A 14,615-nucleotide genomic window follows, 5' to 3' on the forward strand; every position below is an offset into this window, starting at 1 on the left:
ATGATCATTTCTGTAACAAGAATCTTGATTAATCAACTCATTTTAGGTGAAAAGACTCGTGTGTCATTAATTAAGCTTAACTGACTAAGCTAAATTGGGTTATACCTATTAATTAAGATAAACATGTAACATTTAGTGCTGAGCAAATGCTAAACAATAACAGTATTAAGTATATTAATGACATTAAATTCATAATTTTTTTAAAACAAAGCAACATACAGCTAAAAATGTTTGATAAGTAGTGGAAATGAATGGGGCTCTATGGGTTGTTTGGAACTATACAGAGCTCCACAACCCGGAAGCTGGGCAGAAAAAATGTCCCGCCCCCTTTCCAACGGTTCCCTATGGGAGTGTCGCCACTCTGTTCTCTCTACCGCTCTGGTTGTAGCTATATACTTTACTATAGTGTCTGAATATTTTCGTTGTTGAAACGTGTTTCTTTATGCTTCCAAACACATCCTTTTTGCTTGAGATGTACAGATTAAAAAGGCATTAGGTCTGTTTCTGTGTGAAGTAAATATAAGCAATGAAAGCATGCAAAACCAAAGCGGATGAACATTTGTACTCACTCTAGACAGAAGTTTATTTCCCTTCAGGAAAACAGTGGATGTTTCTTTGACGAGAGAGTCGAATGGCATGTCCACGTAGAATCAGTATGGTCACAGAACTTCCATCCAGACCGTGTAGCCATGAACGGATGTATCCGCACATGCACCTATAGGCTAAACATCCAAACATATGAGGATTTGAGTTTAGTTGGAAGCGATCCGAATATTTTAAAGACGCCTCGTTCAGTGGGCGTTTCCCGAACGCTTGGCAACTGCGCATGCTTGCAAATCGGTTTGCACTAAATCAAAGCCAAGTTCGAACGGTTTCAATCTCATCAGCCTCACTGCCAGACCTGAGACCACATCTCGCTGGTGGTCTAGTGGCTAGGATTCGGCGCTCTCACCGCCGCGGCCCGGGTTCGATTCCCGGTCAGGGAACTTCAGCTATTACTACTTCAAACGGCCCACTGTACATCACTCTTCTACTACAAGCAACGGAGACATTATGCGCGCCCATTTATATAACCGAGTGTGCACGCTGGAACTTTACTGCTACATGTTTTTGCTTAGATTGACAAAAAATCCCAAATTCACATGCTAAAACATCATCCTCAAATGTCCTCTCTGCGCTCGTTTCAAGTAAGTACCTCTATAGAGGACACTTTACAGATCATGACTTTTTCTTCTTATTTGCCTTTAACTTACTGTACCCACGTGTTTTGAAATTGGATTTTAACAATACAGTTTCATGTAGATTTAGATAAACACTCAAAAGGTTGGTGAATCTTTTTCGGATCTGTGCCGCGCACAGTGTTCAAAGCATCAGCGTTTGAGGCGTCACGAAGGAAAGAGTCTAAAAAGCTTGACGGTAAAAACAAATACATGAAAATCAATAAAAAAGGAAAAATACTTAAGGTGGCTTGGTGTACTACAACAACGACTTAGGAACACCGAGCGTCTTTCAGTGATGGCTGGCCCATTGGTTCTCTCTACTGCCGAAATGACCAGCCTGTGGGCTGAAAGGAAAGTTATGATTTTTACGTTAAGCTGTTCACAACAGCTTAAATGTTGTCGTGGCCGAGTGGTTAAGGCGATGGACTAGAAATCCATTGGGGTCTCCCCGCACAGGTTCGAATCCTGCCGACAACGACGTACTTTTAGCCACTGACTGCGTAGCTACATTAGCTACCAAATACACCTTCATTCTGGCACATGATGCCTTTCACTTTCACAGTATTAATTCGGGACAGTAAACTATTCAGGAACCAACAAAAAAAATGGAATACAATCACCAGGGCTTTCCTGATCAACATCAAAATGAATACAAAATGCTGTCCATGGAACAGTGTTTAACAAAAACCGTACACAGAAAACTACCGCTTTCAATGCGCTTTAATCGGGGCTCAGTCATCACACAGTTTGAGAAGCGGCTGCATGTACCTACAGTCCTGACCAGTTTGCACCAGTCATGTTGATACAAATAAAATTGCATTATTATTCCCTTTTTTGTCTTTTTTTTTATTATTGCTGTCGTCGTCGTCGTTTTATGTTGTTATTATTATAATGAACAATAAACCGATAGCATTTGACTGTTACATGCGCATGCTGAGTGTCGCTTTTCGAAATGCTCAATCCAGCGCAGTCCGGCAGAAGCAAAAAGCTTAACGCAAAAACCTTTTGATCTCCTTTTGGAACACGGCTTCGTTATTCTCAGCAGTAGAGAGCGCCAATGACCAGTAATAATGGACAGGAGTCGGGTTTTCCGAGCTCGGCGTTTTAGTACATGAAGCGTCGATAAGCTTTTTTGTTGGTGTTGTTTTTGCGTAGATTCTTTCAAAACGAAACGTTTAATAATTAGACCGGGTACCTTTTGCATTAAACGTTGGTATTGTGTGTACCCTTTGGTTGTAGCTATATACTTTACTATAGTGTCTGAATATTTTCGTTGTTGAAACGTGTTTCTTTATGCTTCCAAACACATCCTTTTTGCTTGAGATGTACAGATTAAAAAGGCATTAGGTCTGTTTCTGTGTGAAGTAAATATAAGCAATGAAAGCATGCAAAACCAAAGCGGATGAACATTTGTACTCACTCTAGACAGAAGTTTATTTCCCTTCAGGAAAACAGTGGATGTTTCTTTGACGAGAGAGTCGAATGGCATGTCCACGTAGAATCAGTATGGTCACAGAACTTCCATCCAGACCGTGTAGCCATGAACGGATGTATCCGCACATGCACCTATAGGCTAAACATCCAAACATATGAGGATTTGAGTTTAGTTGGAAGCGATCCGAATATTTTAAAGACGCCTCGTTCAGTGGGCGTTTCCCGAACGCTTGGCAACTGCGCATGCTTGCAAATCGGTTTGCACTAAATCAAAGCCAAGTTCGAACGGTTTCAATCTCATCAGCCTCACTGCCAGACCTGAGACCACATCTCCCTGGTGGTCTAGTGGCTAGGATTCGGCGCTCTCACCGCCGCGGCCCGGGTTCGATTCCCGGTCAGGGAACTTCAGCTATTACTACTTCAAACGGCCCACTGTACATCACTCTTCTACTACAAGCAACGGAGACATTATGCGCGCCCATTTATATAACCGAGTGTGCACGCTGGAACTTTACTGCTACATGTTTTTGCTTAGATTGACAAAAAATCCCAAATTCACATGCTAAAACATCATCCTCAAATGTCCTCTCTGCGCTCGTTTCAAGTAAGTACCTCTATAGAGGACACTTTACAGATCATGACTTTTTCTTCTTATTTGCCTTTAACTTACTGTACCCACGTGTTTTGAAATTGGATTTTAACAATACAGTTTCATGTAGATTTAGATAAACACTCAAAAGGTTGGTGAATCTTTTTCGGATCTGTGCCGCGCACAGTGTTCAAAGCATCAGTGTTTGAGGCGTCACGAAGGAAAGAGTCTAAAAAGCTTGACGGTAAAAACAAATACATGAAAATCAATAAAAAAGGAAAAATACTTAAGGTGGCTTGGTGTACTACAACAACGACTTAGGAACACCGAGCGTCTTTCAGTGATGGCTGGCCCATTGGTTCTCTCTACTGCCGAAATGACCAGCCTGTGGGCTGAAAGGAAAGTTATGATTTTTACGTTAAGCTGTTCACAACAGCTTAAATGTTGTCGTGGCCGAGTGGTTAAGGCGATGGACTAGAAATCCATTGGGGTCTCCCCGCGCAGGTTCGAATCCTGCCGACAACGACGTACTTTTAGCCACTGACTGCGTAGCTACATTAGCTACCAAATACACCTTCATTCTGGCACATGATGCCTTTCACTTTCACAGTATTAATTCGGGACAGTAAACTATTCAGGAACCAACAAAAAAAATGGAATACAATCACCAGGGCTTTCCTGATCAACATCAAAATGAATACAAAATGCTGTCCATGGAACAGTGTTTAACAAAAACCGTACACAGAAAACTACCGCTTTCAATGCGCTTTAATCGGGGCTCAGTCATCACACAGTTTGAGAAGCGGCTGCATGTACCTACAGTCCTGACCAGTTTGCACCAGTCATGTTGATACAAATAAAATTGCATTATTATTCCCTTTTTTGTCTTTTTTTTTATTATTGCTGTCGTCGTCGTCGTTTTATGTTGTTATTATTATAATGAACAATAAACCGATAGCATTTGACTGTTACATGCGCATGCTGAGTGTCGCTTTTCGAAATGCTCAATCCAGCGCAGTCCGGCAGAAGCAAAAAGCTTAACGCAAAAACCTTTTGATCTCCTTTTGGAACACGGCTTCGTTATTCTCAGCAGTAGAGAGCGCCAATGACCAGTAATAATGGACAGGAGTCGGGTTTTCCGAGCTCGGCGTTTTAGTACATGAAGCGTCGATAAGCTTTTTTGTTGGTGTTGTTTTTGCGTAGATTCTTTCAAAACGAAACGTTTAATAATTAGACCGGGTACCTTTTGCATTAAACGTTGGTATTGTGTGTACCCTTTGGTTGTAGCTATATACTTTACTATAGTGTCTGAATATTTTCGTTGTTGAAACGTGTTTCTTTATGCTTCCAAACACATCCTTTTTGCTTGAGATGTACAGATTAAAAAGGCATTAGGTCTGTTTCTGTGTGAAGTAAATATAAGCAATGAAAGCATGCAAAACCAAAGCGGATGAACATTTGTACTCACTCTAGACAGAAGTTTATTTCCCTTCAGGAAAACAGTGGATGTTTCTTTGACGAGAGAGTCGAATGGCATGTCCACGTAGAATCAGTATGGTCACAGAACTTCCATCCAGACCGTGTAGCCATGAACGGATGTATCCGCACATGCACCTATAGGCTAAACATCCAAACATATGAGGATTTGAGTTTAGTTGGAAGCGATCCGAATATTTTAAAGACGCCTCGTTCAGTGGGCGTTTCCCGAACGCTTGGCAACTGCGCATGCTTGCAAATCGGTTTGCACTAAATCAAAGCCAAGTTCGAACGGTTTCAATCTCATCAGCCTCACTGCCAGACCTGAGACCACATCTCCCTGGTGGTCTAGTGGCTAGGATTCGGCGCTCTCACCGCCGCGGCCCGGGTTCGATTCCCGGTCAGGGAACTTCAGCTATTACTACTTCAAACGGCCCACTGTACATCACTCTTCTACTACAAGCAACGGAGACATTATGCGCGCCCATTTAAATAACCGAGTGTGCACGCTGGAACTTTACTGCTACATGTTTTTGCTTAGATTGACAAAAAATCCCAAATTCACATGCTAAAACATCATCCTCAAATGTCCTCTCTGCGCTCGTTTCAAGTAAGTACCTCTATAGAGGACACTTTACAGATCATGACTTTTTCTTCTTATTTGCCTTTAACTTACTGTACCCACGTGTTTTGAAATTGGATTTTAACAATACAGTTTCATGTAGATTTAGATAAACACTCAAAAGGTTGGTGAATCTTTTTCGGATCTGTTCCGCGCACAGTGTTCAAAGCATCAGTGTTTGAGGCGTCACGAAGGAAAGAGTCTAAAAAGCTTGACGGTAAAAACAAATACATGAAAATCAATAAAAAAGGAAAAATACTTAAGGTGGCTTGGTGTACTACAACAACGACTTAGGAACACCGAGCGTCTTTCAGTGATGGCTGGCCCATTGGTTCTCTCTACTGCCGAAATGACCAGCCTGTGGGCTGAAAGGAAAGTTATGATTTTTACGTTAAGCTGTTCACAACAGCTTAAATGTTGTCGTGGCCGAGTGGTTAAGGCGATGGACTAGAAATCCATTGGGGTCTCCCCGCGCAGGTTCGAATCCTGCCGACAACGACGTACTTTTAGCCACTGACTGCGTAGCTACATTAGCTACCAAATACACCTTCATTCTGGCACATGATGCCTTTCACTTTCACAGTATTAATTCGGGACAGTAAACTATTCAGGAACCAACAAAAAAAATGGAATACAATCACCAGGGCTTTCCTGATCAACATCAAAATGAATACAAAATGCTGTCCATGGAACAGTGTTTAACAAAAACCGTACACAGAAAACTACCGCTTTCAATGCGCTTTAATCGGGGCTCAGTCATCACACAGTTTGAGAAGCGGCTGCATGTACCTACAGTCCTGACCAGTTTGCACCAGTCATGTTGATACAAATAAAATTGCATTATTATTCCCTTTTTTGTCTTTTTTTTTATTATTGCTGTCGTCGTCGTCGTTTTATGTTGTTATTATTATAATGAACAATAAACCGATAGCATTTGACTGTTACATGCGCATGCTGAGTGTCGCTTTTCGAAATGCTCAATCCAGCGCAGTCCGGCAGAAGCAAAAAGCTTAACGCAAAAACCTTTTGATCTCCTTTTGGAACACGGCTTCGTTATTCTCAGCAGTAGAGAGCGCCAATGACCAGTAATAATGGACAGGAGTCGGGTTTTCCGAGCTCGGCGTTTTAGTACATGAAGCGTCGATAAGCTTTTTTGTTGGTGTTGTTTTTGCGTAGATTCTTTCAAAACGAAACGTTTAATAATTAGACCGGGTACCTTTTGCATTAAACGTTGGTATTGTGTGTACCCTTTGGTTGTAGCTATATACTTTACTATAGTGTCTGAATATTTTCGTTGTTGAAACGTGTTTCTTTATGCTTCCAAACACATCCTTTTTGCTTGAGATGTACAGATTAAAAAGGCATTAGGTCTGTTTCTGTGTGAAGTAAATATAAGCAATGAAAGCATGCAAAACCAAAGCGGATGAACATTTGTACTCACTCTAGACAGAAGTTTATTTCCCTTCAGGAAAACAGTGGATGTTTCTTTGACGAGAGAGTCGAATGGCATGTCCACGTAGAATCAGTATGGTCACAGAACTTCCATCCAGACCGTGTAGCCATGAACGGATGTATCCGCACATGCACCTATAGGCTAAACATCCAAACATATGAGGATTTGAGTTTAGTTGGAAGCGATCCGAATATTTTAAAGACGCCTCGTTCAGTGGGCGTTTCCCGAACGCTTGGCAACTGCGCATGCTTGCAAATCGGTTTGCACTAAATCAAAGCCAAGTTCGAACGGTTTCAATCTCATCAGCCTCACTGCCAGACCTGAGACCACATCTCCCTGGTGGTCTAGTGGCTAGGATTCGGCGCTCTCACCGCCGCGGCCCGGGTTCGATTCCCGGTCAGGGAACTTCAGCTATTACTACTTCAAACGGCCCACTGTACATCACTCTTCTACTACAAGCAACGGAGACATTATGCGCGCCCATTTATATAACCGAGTGTGCACGCTGGAACTTTACTGCTACATGTTTTTGCTTAGATTGACAAAAAATCCCAAATTCACATGCTAAAACATCATCCTCAAATGTCCTCTCTGCGCTCGTTTCAAGTAAGTACCTCTATAGAGGACACTTTACAGATCATGACTTTTTCTTCTTATTTGCCTTTAACTTACTGTACCCACGTGTTTTGAAATTGGATTTTAACAATACAGTTTCATGTAGATTTAGATAAACACTCAAAAGGTTGGTGAATCTCTTTCGGATCTGTGCCGCGCACAGTGTTCAAAGCATCAGTGTTTGAGGCGTCACGAAGGAAAGAGTCTAAAAAGCTTGACGGTAAAAACAAATACATGAAAATCAATAAAAAAGGAAAAATACTTAAGGTGGCTTGGTGTACTACAACAACGACTTAGGAACACCGAGCGTCTTTCAGTGATGGCTGGCCCATTGGTTCTCTCTACTGCCGAAATGACCAGCCTGTGGGCTGAAAGGAAAGTTATGATTTTTACGTTAAGCTGTTCACAACAGCTTAAATGTTGTCGTGGCCGAGTGGTTAAGGCGATGGACTAGAAATCCATTGGGGTCTCCCCGCGCAGGTTCGAATCCTGCCGACAACGACGTACTTTTAGCCACTGACTGCGTAGCTACATTAGCTACCAAATACACCTTCATTCTGGCACATGATGCCTTTCACTTTCACAGTATTAATTCGGGACAGTAAACTATTCAGGAACCAACAAAAAAAATGGAATACAATCACCAGGGCTTTCCTGATCAACATCAAAATGAATACAAAATGCTGTCCATGGAACAGTGTTTAACAAAAACCGTACACAGAAAACTACCGCTTTCAATGCACTTTAATCGGGGCTCAGTCATCACACAGTTTGAGAAGCGGCTGCATGTACCTACAGTCCTGACCAGTTTGCACCAGTCATGTTGATACAAATAAAATTGCATTATTATTCCCTTTTTTGTCTTTTTTTTATTATTGCTGTCGTCGTCGTCGTTTTATGTTGTTATTATTATAATGAACAATAAACCGATAGCATTTGACTGTTACATGCGCATGCTGAGTGTCGCTTTTCGAAATGCTCAATCCAGCGCAGTCCGGCAGAAGCAAAAAGCTTAACGCAAAAACCTTTTGATCTCCTTTTGGAACACGGCTTCGTTATTCTCAGCAGTAGAGAGCGCCAATGACCAGTAATAATGGACAGGAGTCGGGTTTTCCGAGCTCGGCGTTTTAGTACATGAAGCGTCGATAAGCTTTTTTGTTGGTGTTGTTTTTGCGTAGATTCTTTCAAAACGAAACGTTTAATAATTAGACCGGGTACCTTTTGCATTAAACGTTGGTATTGTGTGTACCCTTTGGTTGTAGCTATATACTTTACTATAGTGTCTGAATATTTTCGTTGTTGAAACGTGTTTCTTTATGCTTCCAAACACATCCTTTTTGCTTGAGATGTACAGATTAAAAAGGCATTAGGTCTGTTTCTGTGTGAAGTAAATATAAGCAATGAAAGCATGCAAAACCAAAGCGGATGAACATTTGTACTCACTCTAGACAGAAGTTTATTTCCCTTCAGGAAAACAGTGGATGTTTCTTTGACGAGAGAGTCGAATGGCATGTCCACGTAGAATCAGTATGGTCACAGAACTTCCATCCAGACCGTGTAGCCATGAACGGATGTATCCGCACATGCACCTATAGGCTAAACATCCAAACATATGAGGATTTGAGTTTAGTTGGAAGCGATCCGAATATTTTAAAGACGCCTCGTTCAGTGGGCGTTTCCCGAACGCTTGGCAACTGCGCATGCTTGCAAATCGGTTTGCACTAAATCAAAGCCAAGTTCGAACGGTTTCAATCTCATCAGCCTCACTGCCAGACCTGACACCACATCTCCCTGGTGGTCTAGTGGCTAGGATTCGGCGCTCTCACCGCCGCGGCCCGGGTTCGATTCCCGGTCAGGGAACTTCAGCTATTACTACTTCAAACGGCCCACTGTACATCACTCTTCTACTACAAGCAACGGAGACATTATGCGCGCCCATTTATATAACCGAGTGTGCACGCTGGAACTTTACTGCTACATGTTTTTGCTTAGATTGACAAAAAATCCCAAATTCACATGCTAAAACATCATCCTCAAATGTCCTCTCTGCGCTCGTTTCAAGTAAGTACCTCTATAGAGGACACTTTACAGATCATGACTTTTTCTTCTTATTTGCCTTTAACTTACTGTACCCACGTGTTTTGAAATTGGATTTTAACAATACAGTTTCATGTAGATTTAGATAAACACTCAAAAGGTTGGTGAATCTTTTTCGGATCTGTGCCGTGCACAGTGTTCAAAGCATCAGTGTTTGAGGCGTCACGAAGGAAAGAGTCTAAAAAGCTTGACGGTAAAAACAAATACATGAAAATCAATAAAAAAGGAAAAATACTTAAGGTGGCTTGGTGTACTACAACAACGACTTAGGAACACCGAGCGTCTTTCAGTGATGGCTGGCCCATTGGTTCTCTCTACTGCCGAAATGACCAGCCTGTGGGCTGAAAGGAAAGTTATGATTTTTACGTTAAGCTGTTCACAACAGCTTAAATGTTGTCGTGGCCGAGTGGTTAAGGCGATGGACTAGAAATCCATTGGGGTCTCCCCGCGCAGGTTCGAATCCTGCCGACAACGACGTACTTTTAGCCACTGACTGCGTAGCTACATTAGCTACCAAATACACCTTCATTCTGGCACATGATGCCTTTCACTTTCACAGTATTAATTCGGGACAGTAAACTATTCAGGAACCAACAAAAAAAATGGAATACAATCACCAGGGCTTTCCTGATCAACATCAAAATGAATACAAAATGCTGTCCATGGAACAGTGTTGAACAAAAACCGTACACAGAAAACTACCGCTTTCAATGCGCTTTAATCGGGGCTCAGTCATCACACAGTTTGAGAAGCGGCTGCATGTACCTACAGTCCTGACCAGTTTGCACCAGTCATGTTGATACAAATAAAATTGCATTATTATTCCCTTTTTTGTCTTTTTTTTTATTATTGCTGTCGTCGTCGTCGTTTTATGTTGTTATTATTATAATGAACAATAAACCGATAGCATTTGACTGTTACATGCGCATGCTGAGTGTCGCTTTTCGAAATGCTCAATCCAGCGCAGTCCGGCAGAAGCAAAAAGCTTAACGCAAAAACCTTTTGATCTCCTTTTGGAACACGGCTTCGTTATTCTCAGCAGTAGAGAGCGCCAATGACCAGTAATAATGGACAGGAGTCGGGTTTTCCGAGCTCGGCGTTTTAGTACATGAAGCGTCGATAAGCTTTTTTGTTGGTGTTGTTTTTGCGTAGATTCTTTCAAAACGAAACGTTTAATAATTAGACCGGGTACCTTTTGCATTAAACGTTGGTATTGTGTGTACCCTTTGGTTGTAGCTATTGAGGTGTCTGGAAGGTTCATATAAAATAATTTGGTCAGATATCTCTTTTTAATATTCCTTTTAAAACAATCTCATATATAGGTTATTGTGTAGAAGTGTTTCCCACACTTCTGGGATGCCTCTCATGAGACCTCTACATTCCATAAGGAGGCCGGGGTGTATTCGGTTGCAATCCCACATCTGGGATCCATTTTAAATGCATACATTTCTGTTATTCTATAGAAAATATATTAATCACACAGAGGCCCTAACTGTCAGTAGGAGTGTGGGAACCTCTGCTGAGTTGTAAGAAAATTACCCACCCTATGATTTTGTCTGGATATTCAAGTATTTAAGGAGAAGCAAATTTCATTGGAGTCAGAGAGCAGCAGATCCGAACACAAGCTCTCTCCGGACAAAGCCAGGCTGTCCGAGCGACACTGCTATTATTCTGTAATAAACTTCTTAATTACAAATAAACTGTGTCAACGGAGTCGTCATTTCATCATCGGCACCTCATCGCTGAGACAAAGACACCTCAGATGGCGTCACGAACAGGATCTGATGTAGCTGCTACACTGTCATAACGACATCAGGTGAGCGTTCTATTTTTTATGATGATAGGGCGTGAGCCTGTGTGTTGTAATTTGTGGTGTTTGGCTGCACTGAAAGATCTGGTGTGTGAGCTATGAGGTGTGGACGGTGGAATGATGCTCCGTCTAAATTTGAGGTTTATTGCATAGTAAACTTTGCAATAACGGGGGGTTCTGGAAATATAATTAATAAGGATAGAAAAGGAAAAAGTTTAAGTAGAAGTAAGAGAAGAAAAAAAGGTGTGTACAATAGCCTTAATTAGTAACGGTTACAGTGTGTTAATACGCCATGCGAGATTATGGAGTTTTGGGCCCAATAGACTTTATGAGCGGTAAGACGTGGATATTAACCATTGCGTGAACATTGGCTAGATATACAGTAGTTGTGTTGTGAAAATAAGAGGAGAAAAATGAAGCTCTGAGCGTGGGGACATAGGACTAAGAGATGAAGTTAAGGATTAAGAGTAATTGTGGTGAAAAGGGACAAGAGAAGAAATGGAGGAATAGTTCAGTAATAGGAAAAGAGGTTAAAATGTTTAAAGGCATAGACGAATAGCGCTAAAAGGGATAAACAGAGTTAAAAAGATTAAGAGAATAATAGGAAAAGCATGCTTGTGTTAAAAAAAAATAGGAAAAAGGGTTAACTCATTATTTAAAATGGAGTGAGTGAGAGAGAGAGAGACGGGGTGTGTCTTTCTGGGTTATGTGTGTGCGTAGGTCCTTCATGTATGTGTGTGTAAGAGCTTTAGGTCTATGTGTGTGCGTTTGTGTGTGTGTGAACCCCCTTGTGTGATAAGAAGAAGGAGGGGTGTTATGTGTGTGTGGTGTGTAAGAGCATGATGTTGATTTGTGTGCATTTGTGTAATGTGTGGCGCCTGTCTTAAGTGTTAGTGTGTAATTATTTTAATAGATTACATTGGTGGATAGTAGGAGATATAGTGAGTTTAGATGTAGTATTTATTTACAGACAATGAGCCCTTGAAGAAGATTTGTTTTAGTAAGTAATAAGTAATTTTAATAAGCTTCTTCAAGAAGGACAGTTAATGCTAATTAAGTAATTAATGATAATTAATGAGCTTTCTTTGGGAGGTTAATTAATTAAAAATTTATGAGCCTCAGAAATGATGAGGACATTTGAAATGTAAGCAATAAACTCCCAAGAAAGATTTTTAAAGAATGGATATAGTATTAAAGTGAAAAGTATAGTGTGAATCATGGCTTAGTGTTTAGATGAAGTGCTGACAGCTAAGTTGCATTGAATTCTTATAAGTAACAAAGTCCTGTTTTTTGCTCCCTGATCCCTTTGTGTGTGTGTGTGAGAGGGGGAGAAAAAGTGGGGGCTGCCCAGACTTAGAGAGCTGCGTAAGGTGACGTCAGAGGTGCTGCTTCTATGTGCGTATGGGAGAGAGAGACAGTATCCCACGTTTAGGGGGAGTTTTTGGCCTAGGGAGTAAGGAAATCAAATGGTATGGAGAGCTGTCAATCATAGTGATTGGAGGGTGTCGTCTAGTGTGAGGTTGAGTGTAATGTGAGTAATGATGGAAACCAGATGATGCGAAGTGTGGTAAGGGCAGGCTTTAAAAAAAAAAAGGAGAAAAAAAGACCCCTAAGCCCACTTTTATGAAGAATTAGGATAAGTAAACCAATAAATTGTAAAGTTATGTGTGAGTGTGTGTAATATGCCATGAATCTATGTGATTTTTGCTGCTGCTGGCTGTGGTGTGGTTTTAAGATAAAGTATGTTTGAAGTTGAGTTTTTGACACCACAGACATTGGAGAGCCAGCCTCAGGAGGTTTGAAGGATGAGGAGCAGATAGCAAATAGTTAAGATAGCAGAAGAATAGAATGCATGTAATTCAGATTTGCAGAGATCAGACAATAGGAATAGACAATATAAAGGAGTTTAATGTAAACAGAAATAAGGAATATGTAAGGATTTAAGGACTGAAAAGTAGTCAGAGGAACTGAAGGAACTGAACTAAGTAGGCCCATGTACATTAATGTATGTGTGTGTGTGTAGTTGAAGTGCCTAACCTTTGTAGGTGTAATGTTTAGCCTGACTGCAAATGCTTGCATGTGTATAAAAGTTTGTTGAAGTGAAGGAAAAAAACCTGAGCAAAGTTGTGAATTAATAGAGTGCTGTTTAGTAAAAGACTTTATAAACTTTGCCCTGTCTTCTGATTCCTGTGTGTTCATATGAGACGACTATAAAGTGGGTTTCTGTGAGCAGAGGAGAAGGAGGGGTGATTCCCCCCTTGTGTGTGCTGATGCAAAGTGGAGGTGCAGTTGTTCAATAAGGACTGAAGTGTGATGACATCATTCATCTAAATCAGGCCAGTGTTCCTGTTTATTATCACAAACTCTGCTATCCAATACCTGCATTTTAAGTGTATTTTATGATTATTATTCATCTATTTGTGTATACAAGAGTATATGTATTTGTTTATACTAAATGATTAGAGAGCAAAGGCTTGGCAACAGACTGATCGTTCATAGGAATATACTAAACTTTGATTGCTAATGTGAGTTTTATTGTCTGTGCATGATTTCTGATCTAAGCTGTGTTGGGGTTTGATATTGAGACTATTTGTTGGTTTAAGGTGAATGAATATGCGAATTGGACTTTATTTGATGATAGTTGGTCCCTTGTGGGAGTGTGTGAGTTTGAGTTTCATATGGGATAGGACTTTCTTTTATTTGGGGGATTAATTGAGTGAGCTTTTGCTTACAATTTGATAGATTCTTTGGGTGTTTGGTTATTATAATAGGAGATACTTAGTGTTGTGGATGGTTGTCACCTTTGGAGTTGGCAAATTCATTTTAGGTTTTATTGATTGTGTCAAATCGGTTGCTTAGGAAAATAAAGGAGTGGTAATTGAAATAGTTTTAAGTAGTTATAGTGATTAGTCTCATTTTTTGCAATAAGGGTATATAAGGAAGTCATTACAATGTCGGAGAAGGACGTTAAAATTGCGAAGGTTATTACTCCTGTTGATGTGATACAGAAGAATAACTCTTTAGTTAAAGGCATCCCAAAGATGATGGAGAAGTGGAATAAGCGTTGGCCTGAGATTAACCAACCTTGGCCATTGGAGGGAACGTTTAATCCAGATGTAATTAATACAATGCAGGTGCTTGTGTCTACATATAAAGCTGATCAAAAGAAGGGTAAAAAAGGTGAAAAACGTAAAGAAAAAAGACAAGAGGAGCTTGGCATTCTCCAGTTGTTTGAGAATGAAGGGCAGAAGCGGATGAGAGCTGCAAAAGAGAAGAGAGACAGAGGTGCAGAAGAAATA

At 40.8% G+C, this 14,615-nt stretch overlaps 10 non-coding genes across 10 annotated transcripts; all 10 read left to right on the forward strand.

Annotated features, from left to right (window-relative positions):
- The first annotated feature begins 914 nt into the window (after positions 1-914).
- On the forward strand, positions 915-986 carry trnae-cuc (transfer RNA glutamic acid (anticodon CUC)). Its single transcript has one exon. It is a non-coding gene; the product is annotated as a tRNA-Glu (tRNA).
- A 629-nt stretch (positions 987-1,615) lies between these two features.
- Positions 1,616-1,697, forward strand: trnas-aga (transfer RNA serine (anticodon AGA)). Its single transcript has one exon. It is a non-coding gene; the product is annotated as a tRNA-Ser (tRNA).
- Positions 1,698-2,985: 1,288 nt separating this feature from the next.
- trnae-cuc (transfer RNA glutamic acid (anticodon CUC)) lies at positions 2,986-3,057 on the forward strand. The gene has a single exon. It is a non-coding gene; the product is annotated as a tRNA-Glu (tRNA).
- A 629-nt stretch (positions 3,058-3,686) lies between these two features.
- On the forward strand, positions 3,687-3,768 carry trnas-aga (transfer RNA serine (anticodon AGA)). Its single transcript has one exon. It is a non-coding gene; the product is annotated as a tRNA-Ser (tRNA).
- Positions 3,769-5,056: 1,288 nt separating this feature from the next.
- trnae-cuc (transfer RNA glutamic acid (anticodon CUC)) lies at positions 5,057-5,128 on the forward strand. Its single transcript has one exon. It is a non-coding gene; the product is annotated as a tRNA-Glu (tRNA).
- A 629-nt stretch (positions 5,129-5,757) lies between these two features.
- On the forward strand, positions 5,758-5,839 carry trnas-aga (transfer RNA serine (anticodon AGA)). Its single transcript has one exon. It is a non-coding gene; the product is annotated as a tRNA-Ser (tRNA).
- Positions 5,840-7,127: 1,288 nt separating this feature from the next.
- trnae-cuc (transfer RNA glutamic acid (anticodon CUC)) lies at positions 7,128-7,199 on the forward strand. Its single transcript has one exon. It is a non-coding gene; the product is annotated as a tRNA-Glu (tRNA).
- Positions 7,200-7,828: 629 nt separating this feature from the next.
- Positions 7,829-7,910, forward strand: trnas-aga (transfer RNA serine (anticodon AGA)). Its single transcript has one exon. It is a non-coding gene; the product is annotated as a tRNA-Ser (tRNA).
- Positions 7,911-9,197: 1,287 nt separating this feature from the next.
- Positions 9,198-9,269, forward strand: trnae-cuc (transfer RNA glutamic acid (anticodon CUC)). Its single transcript has one exon. It is a non-coding gene; the product is annotated as a tRNA-Glu (tRNA).
- Positions 9,270-9,898: 629 nt separating this feature from the next.
- On the forward strand, positions 9,899-9,980 carry trnas-aga (transfer RNA serine (anticodon AGA)). Its single transcript has one exon. It is a non-coding gene; the product is annotated as a tRNA-Ser (tRNA).
- The last annotated feature ends 4,635 nt before the right edge of the window (positions 9,981-14,615 follow it).

The sequence above is a fragment of the Trichomycterus rosablanca genome, chromosome 3 (assembly GCF_030014385.1).
Source record: "Trichomycterus rosablanca isolate fTriRos1 chromosome 3, fTriRos1.hap1, whole genome shotgun sequence".
Lineage (NCBI taxonomy): Eukaryota > Metazoa > Chordata > Actinopteri > Siluriformes > Trichomycteridae > Trichomycterus > Trichomycterus rosablanca.